The sequence below is a fragment of the Cololabis saira genome, chromosome 13 (genome assembly GCF_033807715.1).
Source record: "Cololabis saira isolate AMF1-May2022 chromosome 13, fColSai1.1, whole genome shotgun sequence".
In the NCBI taxonomy this organism is placed as follows: Eukaryota; Metazoa; Chordata; class Actinopteri; order Beloniformes; family Belonidae; genus Cololabis; species Cololabis saira.
The window spans coordinates 3,201,430-3,215,486 of NC_084599.1; the positions used below are offsets into that span (position 1 = coordinate 3,201,430).

Consider the following 14,057-nt stretch of genomic DNA (forward strand, 5'->3'; position numbering starts at 1 on the left):
CTCTCCTCCTGCGGATGAAACACACCGAGTTACAGCAATTTTGCTCTTTATTTCTCACGTTTGCACCTCGATAATCCCGTCGGCACAAATTGTCTTTATTTCTGCAGCAGAGGAATCAGATCATGATGCTTCATGTTTTAAATATACATTCATGTTGTTCACATTGTTATACTTATGAGAGAGGTGATCGCGGACATCCATAATGTGTAAGACTCAATAAACGTGTACATTGGTCTTAATCCGTTAGTATATAATATGCATGACAATAAAGCAGAACGAGGAGCCGTTTTTCATCCACCAAAAATTCTGGTGTCGGTTTTTAAAATACAAACAAGAAAAGCAGAGTGTAATGATGCACTAACGCTGCCCATAAACATTCACAAACCCGTACAATCATAATAAAACCACAACTCTTCACGGAACGCAACGCAACGCAACGCAAAGCAAAGAACACCATAATGTAGGTGTCAAACTGAATCCCAGAAGGGCCGGTGTCCTGCATGTTTTAGATGTTTCCCTGCTTTAACACACCTGATTCTAATTAATCATCGTCACCAACTTGTCATCAAAGTCTGGACACTTGTGTTGATGACACAGTCAGTTGTATCATGGTGCAATGAAGCAGGGAAACATGTAAAACCTGCAGGGACACCGGCCCTCGAGGACTGGAGTCCGACACCCCTAAATTCCCCAAAATGAATTATTTATTCCAGCTCAGAGCATTTTCTTGTTAGGATGAGCGGTTTTTAATGGATAATTATCTTCATATCATATTCAAACATATATTTGAGGGAGGAGACAAGGCGGAGTGTTGTGCTCCCGCATGTGCGCTCAAATCCACGCTGATTGGGATGTACAGAGAAATCTGCGTGGATTTGGGCGAACGCACAGCTTTGTACATATGAATTTTTGCGGTCTTGTTAATTCCACGCACGGATTCACGTTGAAATCCACGCACTCTTAGTACATGAGGCCCCAGGTCTCATTCTCTGGACCTGTGCTGTTCTTCATACTGTGACAAATGAAAAAGTATCCTGTGGACTGGATCTGCCTGCTCAAACATTTAGTGTGAGAACCAACCTGATCTCACAAAAATTCGTGAAATGTCCACGACCTCTCACCACTATTTTCCGTGGCACCAACACGGAAATGGTAAAATTCCGTGTGAGCACCACGGATATTGTGCCATGCAAAGTCAATGGGCTCCTTTGTCGTGATATATACACGGATTATTATTATTATTATTATGTATATATATATTATTCTTTATTATAGTGGCTAAGTTATGAGTTTTTTACGCGCAAGTTACTGTTTGTTACTGTAAGTTTGTAAAAGCATGTTTTTAACGCTGTTTTAACAGTGTTTTAATGGTTTTTTGATGATTTTTAACAGTATTTTGATGGCGAGTATTTAAACGTGTTTTCGAGTATTTAACGTAAATTCGAGTATTTAACCATGTTGTTTGCTGTCGCCATGACGACGGAGGTGGTGTAAGTGATGTGAAATTATTATTTTTAGCAAAAACCACAAGGGTTTCCTATTTCTAACCAATCATAAGTGGTGCATTAACCTAACCAGACCTTAACCAGAGCGTCGTCCAGCCACAAAATATCATTTTTAATGGCTTTTGAACCAGGAAGTGGAGACAGGTGATATTTAAATTAATTGTTTTAACCATTCTCCCATTCCATCAAACACAGGGAATTCCCTGTGCATCCCCTCTACGTCACTCCATGACGAGCGGAGATCCTGATCACGTGACCAGTGCCCCGATCGCGGATCTGTTTTTTTTTTTATAAACTTTATTTAACGTTTAAATGTATGGATCGCGGATATCTGGTCATTGATTACTGTTGCTATGGACGTGGAAGTAAACCGTTAAATATATTGTGCTTTTGAACGGTTAATATTAAAATAAACCGTACACAGGTGCTCACACGGAATTTTACCATTTCCGTGTTGGTGCCACGGAAAATAGTGGTGAGAGGTCGTGGGCATTTCACGGATTTTTGTGAGATCAGGTTAGTGAGAACAGTTGTTCCTCCGTTCTGGAGCTGTGTGTAAAACTGCTTTTCTTTACAAATGTCAATCCTTGTAGATGTTGAAAGACTCATGTATATCTCCTTCAACAACTATGAGTAAGGTCTGATAAACATGTGAATACATTTTTTGCTACTCTTCCATTAAATAAAAAACCAAACAATCCACAATGACGACTAAAAGAACTGGAAACTGACAAGAATAATATGTAATTCACTGACAGATGGCTGATGTCGTCATTTTTAAATTCTGGTTAAAAAAAAGAAAAAAAAAGTAAGACGAGATGAAAACGGCCTGGACAGATATTATGCTCCCCTCAGAAAAAGATGTTTCCTTTTTTTTTTAAATATTTTTTATCCCCGATTTTTTCCCATTTTTTATCACCCAGTGCTACTTAGCTAAGCTACAGTCCTGGGGCCTCATGTACAAAGGGTGCGTACGCACAAAAACATGGCGTACGCCCTTTTCCACGCAAACGTTCAGATGCATCAAGAGTGAAATGACCGTGGAAATGTGCGGTGCCCGACGCCAACTTCATGGCTGGCGTACGCACGTTTCCACAGCTATTGGTCCTTTGGCGACACTTAGTGGTGATGCTGGGAAACTGTTAATAATGTGAAAACAATTAGCCCTCAGAGTGATGTGCACATCAGAGACACACTGATGAACAATTAACACATTCAACTGTCTGCAATTACACGAGTGGATATAAAAGCAAAGTGGTGCAGAAATACCGTTAACAACAATGGCAGCTTTGGCAGTGTTAGAAGATATCACAAATGGCGCAGTAAGAAGAGAAATAATATTTAGCCGGTTTTCCTAATGTAATCGGAGCTATCGACTGCACACACATTGCTATAAAAGCTCCATCACTGGATGAATATGTGTACGTTAACAGGAAGCATTTTCATTCCATTAATGTACAGATTATATGATTAATTTATGATATTTGTGAAGTTATTTCTTGGAAAAAGGGGATCAGATAAGATTCTTCTTCTTTCTGCTTGCTTTTCATTCACGAGTTAAGAACATTTGTATTTGTATTGAATTATTTTATTTTTTTTGAATGAAATAAAGAACATTAAATAAAAATAAAAAAATATGTCACAGGTCAGGTCATCTTCTCCCGCTTTATCCGTTACCGGGTCGTTACCTGACAGCTCTTCCGGGTGGAGTCCGAGGCGTTCCCAGGCCAGCCGAGAGACATAGTCTCTCCAGCGTGTCCTGGGTCTTCCCCGGGGTCTCCTCCCGGTGGGACATGCCTGGAACACCTCCCTAGGGAGGCGTCCAGGAGGCATCCGGTACAGATGCCCAAGCCACCTCAGCTGACTCCTCTCAATGTGGAGGAGTAGCGGCTCGACTCCGAGCTCCTCCCGGGTGACCGAACTCCTCCCCCTATCTCTAAGGGAGCGTCCAGCCACCCTGCGGAGGAAACTCATCTCGGCCGCTTGTATCCGCGATCTTGTCCTTTCGGTCACTACCCAAAGTTCATGACCATAGGTGAGGGTAGGAGCGTAGATTGACCGGTAAATCGAGAGCTTCGCCTTTCGACTCAGCTCCTTCTTCACCACAACGGTCCAGTACATCGACCGCATTACTGCGGACGCTGCACCGATCCGTCTGTCAATCTCACGCTCCATTGTTCCCTCACTCGTGAACAAGATCCCGAGATACTTGAACTCCTCCACCTGAGGCAGGACTTCTCCACCCACCCGGAGAAGGCATGCCACCCTTTTCCGGTCGAGAACCATGGCCTCGGTCTTGGAGGTGCTGATTCTCATCCCTGCCGCGTCGCACTCGGCCGCAAACCGCCCCAGCACATGCTGGAGGTCCCGGTCTGAAGAAGCCAACAGGACAACATCATCTGCAAAAAGCAGAGATGAAATCCTGAGGTTCCCAAACCGGATCCCCTCCGGTCCCTGGCTGCGCCTAGAAATCCTGTCCATAAAAATTATGAACAGGACCGGTGACAAAGGGCAGCCCTGCCGGAGTCCAACATGCACCAGGAACAAGTCTGACTTACTGCCGGCAATGCGAACCAGACTCCTGCTTCGATCATACAGAGACCGGACAGCCCTTAGTAGAGGGCCCCGGACTCCATACTCACTGAGCACCCCCCACAGAATGGCACGAGGGACACGGTCAAATGCCTTCTCCAGATCCACAAAGCACATGTAGACTGGTTGGGCAAATTCCCATGAACCCTCGAGCTCCCAGCGGAGGGTATAGAGCTGGTCCAGTGTTCCACGACCGGGACGAAAACCGCATTGTTCCTCCTGAATCCGAGGTTCGACTATCGGCCGTAATCTCCTCTCCAGTACCCTGGCGTAGACTTTCCCGGGGAGGCTGAGAAGTGTGATCCCCCTGTAGTTGGAACACACTCTCCGGTCCCCCTTTTTAAACAGAGGGACCACCACCCCGGTTTGCCACTCCAGCGGTACTGTCCCCTTCCTCCATGCAATGTCGCAGAGGCGTGTCAACCAAGACAGCCCTACGACATCCAGAGACTTGAGGTACTCAGGGCGAATCTCATCCACCCCCGGTGCCCTGCCACCGAGGAGCTTACGAACCACCTCGGTGACCTCGGCTTGGGTGATGGATGAGCACGCCTCCAAGCCCCAACCCTCTGCTTCCTCAGTGGAAGGCATGTCAGTCGGGTTAAGGAGATCCTCAAAGTATTCCTTCCACCGTCCGACAATGTCCCCAGTCGAGGTCCACAGCTTCGAGCCGCCGCGCCGACAATGGAGGCAGAGAACATGGTCCACTCGGACTCGATGTCCCCCGCCTCCCCCGGGATCCGAGAGAAGCTCTCCCGGAGGTGGGAGTTGAAGATGTCCCTGACAGAGGGCTCGGCCAGACGTTCCCAACAGACCCTCACAATCCGTTTGGGTCTGCCCGGTCTGTCCAACCTCTCCCTCCGCCAGCGCATCCAACTCACCACCAGGTGGTGATCAGTTGACAGCTCAGCCCCTCTCTTCACCCGAGTGTCCAAGGACATGCGGCCGAAGGTCAGATGAAACGACAACAAAGTCGATCATTGACCTCCGGCCTAGGGTATCCTGGTGCCACGTGCACTGATGGACACCCTTATGCCTGAACATGGTGTTCGTGATGGACAAACTGTGACTAGCACAGAAGTCCAACAACAAAACACCGCTCGGGTTCAGATCGGGGAGGCCGTTCCTCCCAATCACGCCTCTCCAGGTATCACTGTCATTGCCCACGTGAGCGTTGAAGTCCCCCAGTAGAACAATGGAGTCCCCAGTTGGAGCACTATCAAGTACTCCTCCCAGGGACTCCAAGAAGGCCGGGTACTCCCCACTGCTGTTCGGCCCGTAGGCACAAACAACAGTGAGAGACCTTTTCCCGACCCGAAGGCGCAAGGAGGCGACCCTCTCGTTCACCGGGGTGAACTCCAACACATGGCGGCTGAGCTGGGGGGCTATAACCAAGCCCACACCAGCCCGCTGCCTCTCACCCTGGGCAACTCCAGAGTAGTGGAGGGTCCAGCCCCCTTCAAGGAGCTGGGTTCCAGAGCCCAAGCTATGTGTGGAGGTGAGCCCGACTATCTCTAGCCGGTATCTCTCAACCTCACGCACAAGCTCCGGCTCCTTCCCCCCCAGCGAGGTGACATTCCATGTCCCCACTGTGAGGGTTTTGGTCCAGGGATTGGGTCGTCGAGGCACCCCGCCACGACTGCTACCCAACCCACATTGCACCGGCCTGCCATGGTCCTTCCTGCGGGTGGTGGGCCTACAAGAAGGCGGGCCCACGTCGCCGTTTCGGGCTGAGCCCGGCCGGGTCCCACGGGCAAAGACCCGGCCACCAGGCGCTCGCCTACGAGCCCCAACCCCAGGCCTGGCTCCAGGGCGGGGCCCCGGTGACGCCGATCCGGGCGACGTAACGGTCCTTGATTTCTTTTTCATCATGAAAGGCTTGTGAACCGCTCTTAGTCTGGCCCGTCACCCAGGACCTGTTTGCCATGGGAGTCCCTACCAGGGGCGAAAGTGCCCCCGACAACATAGCTCCTAGGATCACTCGGGCACACAAACCCCTCCACCACAGTAAGGTGGCGGTTCAAGGAGGGGTATGTCACAGGTGTCAAACTGAATCCCAGAAGGGCCGGTGTCCTGCATGTTTTAGATGTTTCAGTGCTTTAACACACCTGATTCTAATTAATGATCGTCACCAGCTTGTCATCAAAGTCTGGATAGTTCTGTTGATGACACAGCTCCTTGTATCATGGTGCAATTAAACAGGGAAACCGGCCCTCGAGGGCCTATTTAAATACATTTGCATATTTAAATGGGGGCGTGGACAGGGAGGAGTCTGGTACTCCTACATGTGCGCTCAATTCCACGTTGATTGGGATGTACAAAGGAAATGTGCTTGGATTCATGCCTACGCACAGTTTCATACATCTGGATTTTTTTGTGCGTAGGACGTTTTCTGGATTTAAGCGTACGCCATGTTTCAGTAGGAAATCCACGCAAGTCTTTATACATGAGGCCCCAGGTCTCCTCCTTAACCTGAGGAGTGTTCCCGTGGCAACCATGTAAAAAGACCTATTTGTTATCATTAATTTTGACAAACATTCAATTTGATGAGCACATTCTCACCATGTGAGAGAATATTCACCGTCGTACAGTTGGCCATGCTTAAAAGTTGATGCATCAGCCTGAACTTACCGGAGTCACGTACAAAAATGTGCTGCAAGAAGTGAAAGACAGAGATACTTTATATGCCTGTGCAAACCCTGGGAGAGACAGAAACTACACATCCACATTCAGTCCTGCAGAAACCAGGGAGCACCGGTGACCTGCACTGCATCTGCTCTGCAGACAAAGTAAGACAAACTGCAGTGCAACTGGCTGGAAAAATGGCTGGACATGCAGGGACATATTCAAAAGAATTACAATATAAAAGCAGTCCCACATATACCACGGGTTGATGTGTACTCTCATGTTTGACGCTGCTGCTGCTGTATTCAGCAAGGCAACAACCACAATCAGAATCAAGAATGTCTTCTGAAATTGAACAATTATTTTTCCTCAGTCAGTCCACATTGCAGCGTCATTCATCTGATACGGATTCAATTTTAGGAGGCGATTCATCCGAGCTCTTGTTTCTGGGCTGAAGAGAATCCCTGGGACTGCTTTGTCATCGTGTGGTTTTAGAGGTCACTGCGGAGCTCCTTAGACCTTACAATCCATCATTTTTACGTTAATTAAACTGGTAGAAGTGAAGTAGCTAATAATTTCCAGCTCTTCATGTGTGCATCACATCAGACGTGCAAATGCCTCAATGATGCACTTAGTAGAATCTTGGTAATGATCACTCAGGTCTATGCAGCTTTCTGTACTGCTGCTATTGGATTCTACATCTCTTTGTTCCACTTAACTGTGTTTTAGAGAGAGTGAGAGCCAGAGGAGAGAGAAGAAGAGAAGGGTAAAGAAGAGAAGGGAGAGCCCATGAATGTGGGCAGATGGTAAATACTTCTCTCCTGGAGGGAACCATGTCAGACTGCAGAGTGCTGCTGCTCTCTGCATGATGAGAGCGGGCAGGCAGACGATGCATGAGTGTGAGTGTGTGTGTGTTTGTGGGTGTGTTTGTTAGTGCGTGTGCGTGTGTGTGCATGAGTGTGCAGGCAGGAGCTCTCAGTGAAAGTAGGTGAAAGGGCTTTGCTGTCAAAACAAGCCAACACAAAGCCCAGCAGAGCAGGGAAGGGCTATTTTTCCAAGGGGCGAGGTGGAGAGGCCGATCGATTTGGGTGGAGGGGGGCGGTGGGGGGCACAGAAGCAATCTGATTAACTTCTGGTAGAACGCCAGCTGTTTTGGGTTGTCTCAGCAGCCAACTCAGATTGTGGGAAGTGAAAACCTCGGCCCCGGATTGAAGGCCGTCTTATGGGTGGACCACGTCTCGTATCCCAGAAGAATGTTCAGGCCAAACAAGGCCCATATCGTCCCAAATCCAACTTTATTTTTGAGATACTCCTCCCTTTCACAGTTTTCGCTGTTACAAGCATATCAAAGCTGGTTCATGCTACAACCAATACTGGAGTTGAGGGGAGGGTGAGGGGGGGTGGCGTCCCCCCTGAAATAAAAACGGTCCAAATCATCCCCCCTGAAATAAAAACGGTCCAAATCATCCCCCCTGAAATAAAAACGGTCCAAATCACCCCCCCCCTGAAATAAAAACTGTCAAAATCATCCCCCCCTGAAATAAAAATGGTCCAAATCATCCCCCCCTGAAATAAAAACGGTCCAAATCATCCCCCCTGTAAAACTGCCATCCCTCCTTTCCATCCCTTATGTCATTTCATCAATGAATGTGGTTTTACTGCTATTTCAACATTTAGAGTCATCACCAGAAAAATAACTTATTTGACAATTTTCACCTGTTTCAAGTAAATTTTCACTTGAAATAAGTAGAAAAATCTGCCAGTGGGACAAGATTTATCTTCTCATTACAAGCAAAAAAATCTTGTTCCACTGGCAGATTTTTCTACTTATTTTAAGTGAAAATCTACTTGAAACAGGTGAAAATTGTTGTTTTTTCCAGTGATGAGTCTTGTTTTAAGTGTAATGAGATTTTCTTACTAAAATGAGACATTTTAACTAGAAATAAGACAAATATTCTTGTTAAGATTGTGAGTTTTTGCAGTGATCCATTTTACTTATCCTGTGAAGGACAGAGTCATATTGATAAGTTCAGAAAAGTGTTTTTTATTGTTGTGTTTTGATGTATTTGATGTAAGTCCAGTGGATATTTAAAGCTTACAGAAGGCTGCATTTAACTGCTGCTATGTCATTCCTGCAGTATTTCTGCAGCTGTTTTGGTCACTGCTATTATTTGTAATATATTATATTATTTGTAATCAGCACAAATTATCTGTCCCCATATGATAAAATCCACCATCCCCCTGATTTATTTTTACAACTCGAGTACTGGCTACAACCCATTACCTCTGGGTACGCCTGGTCCTCATGGCACTTAACTGTGGCGTAGCTGGGCCATGAGCTCCAAAAATAGTCCAGAATCGGACAAAACGTTTCTTCTTTCTGAGATAAGACTTTCAGTACGACACAAGTATGAGATGCTGCTGTCACATCCACAGTCGTCTGTGCCTCTGCGGTAGCAACCCGGTGGCCGAGTCTTCTGGCCGGCCAAACTGGCTGCAGCAGTCAGAAAATAATGATTATTAACGGTTTGGATCCATATGAAATCCCTACTAAAGAGTGGAGCTCGGACGAGGACTTACTGCCGCAGTTCTGCACAACCCACGTCTTCGGCTAGCTTGTTTGCGGTGTGCGCGCCTACACATCGGAGCAGTTCCGTAGTTATAAGTCGTTGGAGTCTCATGTGCAGTTCACAAATGGATGGATGGGTGCAGGAGCTTCAGATCATAAAGCCGGCAAACAGTGAGAACAAGTTAAACCATTAGCGATCTTTTCCCCACGTCTGTTATGTGTGGAGCTGCTGCAGCTACAACACAGCAACGGGTTACCATGGTTACAGAATAACGGAAAGTAAACCATTACAAGTACCGGTAGGCTAAGACAAAACGAAGAGGGAGCACGTCTGTACACAGTGCAGTGGTCTGAAGAGCAGCTAAGGTAGCATCCAACATGGCGGCTCCGCCAGGTGATGACGCCAAGACGACCAAGCCCTATAGGACTCACAGCAGTCTGACCAGCACCGATCCAGCTGGACCTGAACTATGGGATTTGTTGCTTGTGTTGTTCTCTCAGATGTGAGTCGCTTTGGATCTGTGTCTGCTAAATGACAGAAAGAAAGAAAGAATAAAGCTGTGTTTGTAAGCTGTGTTTGTTAGTTGTGCTAGGCTGTGCTGGCTAAATCTCCTCGTTCCTGTAAGAGAAAGTGGCCTAAAGTGACCTCAGCTCTACTCCTCTGCACCCCACACCTCCCCTCCCCCTCTGCTATTCATTATGTGAGCCAACGCAGCTCTCCAGCGCTGATACATTTCTCTTCCTTTCTCTTGCAGCTAAACCTCCCTGAACCCAACACTCGCCTGTAATTGTTAACTGTCCTTTCCAGTTTATGCCTGCAGCCGAGTCTCACACTCACACACACACACACACACACACACACACACACACACACACACACACACACACACACACACACACACACACACACACACACACACACACACACACACACACACACACACACATGCGGAATCCTTATCTTTTTATAGCTCTCTTGCAGCCGAAAGAGCTTGGTGTTATATAACAAGAGATATATGTCTAAAAGGTATGAGCAGTTTAGTCTGTTTGTGTTATTAACAAGTTATGAGATACTGAAGATGTGTACTTTTCCTTCTCTAGCTGCAGGACTTACAGCCTTGTCAGAGACAATATAACACATCTTGAGGTTAAATGGAAACAAATCTAACTAAATATGTGATATTTGATCCTTAATTTGCTGAAGAAAATGATCAAGTATGCCACATTAGTGGAATTAATGAAATATTCCACACTTCATCAGCAGATATTTCACGTCTGGCATGGATGATGAGTTTCCACACCATCACTGGCAGATTTGTAGAATGGCATTGCGTCAGCAGTAGCTTGTTATGGAGTCTTCAGTCAAGTGACTTTGAGAGTTTTTCTCTTAAATCTCAGATTCCACCTCCAACTTGTGTGGTTGAAGATTGGAAGGAGCACAATGGAGAGCAAAGGCCAGGAAGTGTGCGTCCGATGGAGCCACTGGTTGCAGCACACCTTCAAGGCAGATGGCTGTCAGCACTGTCCTCCAGGAACCCCGGCCTGCCGTCCAGGTCTGACTGTTTTCAGTCGGCCCTGACTGAAAAGGCATACAAGGTGGCTGCGCTTTCGGCCAAAGCGCTCAATGTCCTTTCCCTGGTCACAGCTTATCAGGCTGAGTTGTGTGAGGATTTTGCGCAGACTCAGGACCCAGCCACACGGGAGGAGATTCCAGTAATCACCGACCTGTGTCTCCCTGTCCAACGCTGTGCGGTCCAGGCCACAGGCGCTGGGGAATATGGTTCAGCAGGAACGTGCGTGGTGGCTCAACCTCACCAGCCTGTCAGACAGGGAGACGTTGGACATGATGCAATGGTGGTGTGAAGCCGAAAAGAAGGAAGATGATGCTCTCCAGCTTGACCCGCCCCCCTGCCCAGCCATGCCGGCTGGCCTAAGAAATCCCCGGCCCCGGTTGCAGCTCCGCCAGCAAAGCCCGCGCAAGCTGCCTACAACCAGGCCAAGAAAAAGAAGAGAGTGGCCTGATCATCCCTCTCTTCATCGGTGTTGCAGCTGGAAGTTCCCCGTTCACCAGCTCCACCAGTTTGGCTTTCAAGCGTGCCTTCAGGGGCCCCCCATACCCCCATCTCCCGGTTGCCATGGTGAGCTGGGAGAAACGAACATTTGACGGCGGAGGGTTCAGCAGTAGCCCCTCCCTCATGTCCAAAAGCACACATAATCACACATGTTTCCACAAAGAAAAAATAAAGTGTGTCTCCAGGCCGAGTGCTGAGGGTGCAGCTTATGAATAAAGCCAAAAATATCAAAATAAACAGTACGGTGGCAACACCCGCTGTCCCCCCCCGCAGGAAGCCACGGCTTTTCCTCGGGAAGGGGTTCCCGCCCGCTCCTGCTGAATTTCTGACCATTACCACCCACACCTGCAACGTGTGTGTTCCACTCCCGCCCGCATCCGCAAAACTCTGAGAATTCATGCCGCACAATAATAGAGATGCATTGATTTTTTTTCTTCTCCCGTCCCGCAAGAGAAATGTCCCAGACAAATGTATCTGATTTAATGTTAACATGATCATTGTGGAGCTTGATGGATAATTGACAGTTCATAGGTCACCTGACAGAAAGTTAGATCCAAATCCATCATTGTCATCATCGCACAAGCTATTTCACCTTTCGCACACGCATCAATTATGTGATTGAGGTTATAGCAACGAGAGTAGCTGTGAGTGGTTCAAATAACACTAATAAATAACATAAAATAAACAAAGTTAACGAATTGAACTAATTAATTTAACAAATGAATCACTTAGCCATTACATTGCTGTGGTCGAAGAGAATGTTGCTGACTGACTGAGGTTCCAATCCCTCGTCTCTTCCAAGATGCTCCACAGACACTAAATGCAGTTTCTCCAAATATCTGACTGGCCTTGCTTTGTCTTTGTTTTGTAAAGACCTTGTTTGAGATTCTTTTCCACGTCATTGATTTCCATATTTTCGCTAGACTACATCCCGATCCCACAGTATTTTTTATTTAGCCGCCCGCTCCCGCTCGCAGCCCGCTCCCGCTAGATTTGCGTTGGGTCACGTGGGATCCAGCGGGACCCAATCCCAATGCAGCCCTCTACAGCACAGCATCCGCATGGCCACATATCTGGACAATTGGTTGCTGCTGACACAATCGGCGCAAACGCGTATTCTCATACGACACCTACTTGACCTAGGTTTCTTGATAAACGCGGAAAAGAGCATGCTGTCCCCGGCACAGGGCATACTCTTTCTGGGATTATGCCTGGACTCAGTGCCTTTCTCAGCTCCCCTGTAGGTGGAGCGGGTGAAAGCTTTCAGGTCATGTCTCGCACTTTTTCATCCAGGTTCAGTTCAGTTCAGATTCTGCCTTCGTTTACTAGGGCTGATGGTGTCTGATGGTATTTACCAGGAGTGGGGTTTGAACACACGTGAGCATTTGCTCATTGGATCTCATTGGAGTCCAACGCCTTAACCACTCAGCCATCCTGGTGATAAGGGATCCATCCCTTTTCATTCAGGCAAATTTGTTCAGTTCAGATTCTCCCTTCGTTTACTAGGGCTGATGGTGTCTGCCATTCTCGTAGTCCATCTCGGCCGTCTCCACATGAGGGAATTCCAGTTTTGGGTGGCCTCATGCCGGTTGGATCCTGTGCGTCATGGCGTGCCGGTCACACCGGGATGCGCCGGGGTGCTGCTTCACCAGCGAGTCCCGTCATTTCTGACCCACGGGTTCCCATGGGGGTCCGTCCTGTCCAGGAAGATGATCACTACGGACGCCAGCCTGACAGGTTGGGGCAGGAATTTACGAGAGCCGATCTGTGAGGGGCCACAGGAGTGTGGACCTCCAGCGGTCACACATACATTTTCTGGAACTATCAGCGGTGTTTCTTTCCCTGAAACGTTTCATTCCATCTCTCATGGGTCATCATGTCCTGGTGATGACGGACAATATGACGACGGTGGCGGACATCAACCGCCAGGGGGGATTGCGCTCCCATCGGTTGCACATGCTGGCACCCAAACTGATCCTGTGGAGCTCCTGTCGTCTCTCTCCTTGAGAATGACCCTGCTTCAGCACACCGTGATACAAGTTCCTGTGTCATCAACAGAGATGTGCAGACCTTGGTGACAAGCTAATGAGGACCATTAATTAGAATCAGGTGTGTTGATGCAGAGAAACATCTAAAACACGTGTTGAACTTCAGTCCTCGAGGGCCGGTGTCCTGCATGTTTTAGTTGTTTCCCTGCATCAACACACCTGATTCGAATTAACGGTCGTCACCACCTTGTCATCAAAGTCTGGATAGATCTGTTGATGACCAAGCTCCTTGTATCACGGTTTGATAAAAAAAGGGATACACCGAAAACATGCAGGACACCGGCCCTCGAGGACTGGACTCCGACACCCCTGAAAAACATGCAGGACAGGGGGTCCCGAGGACCAGGGTTGAAGACCACTGAACTAGAGGTTTACTGAACACTAACTAGAGGTTTAGTAAACACTAGGTATAGGCTTTACTAAACAGAAGTAAGGTTTTAAGTTTAGTTTTAAAGGTGGAGGTGGTGTCAGCCTCCTCCAGATTGGAAGTTGGTTCCATAGTAATGGTGCCTGATAGCAGAACGCCCGCCCTCCAAATCTAAATTTGGATACTCTAGGAACTACGAGTAAACCTGCATTCTGAGAGCGGAGAGCTCTGCCAGGAACATAAGGCACTATCAGGTCTTGCAAATAATGCGGAGCTAAG

At 47.7% G+C, this 14,057-nt stretch overlaps 1 non-coding gene across 1 annotated transcript; it reads right to left on the bottom strand.

Moving 5' to 3' along the window:
* Positions 1 to 12,715: 12,715 nt before the first annotated feature.
* trnaw-cca (transfer RNA tryptophan (anticodon CCA)) lies at positions 12,716 to 12,802 on the bottom strand. The gene is given in 2 exon segments: positions 12,716 to 12,761; positions 12,766 to 12,802. It is a non-coding gene; the product is annotated as a tRNA-Trp (tRNA).
* Between the last annotated feature and the right edge of the window lie 1,255 nt (positions 12,803 to 14,057).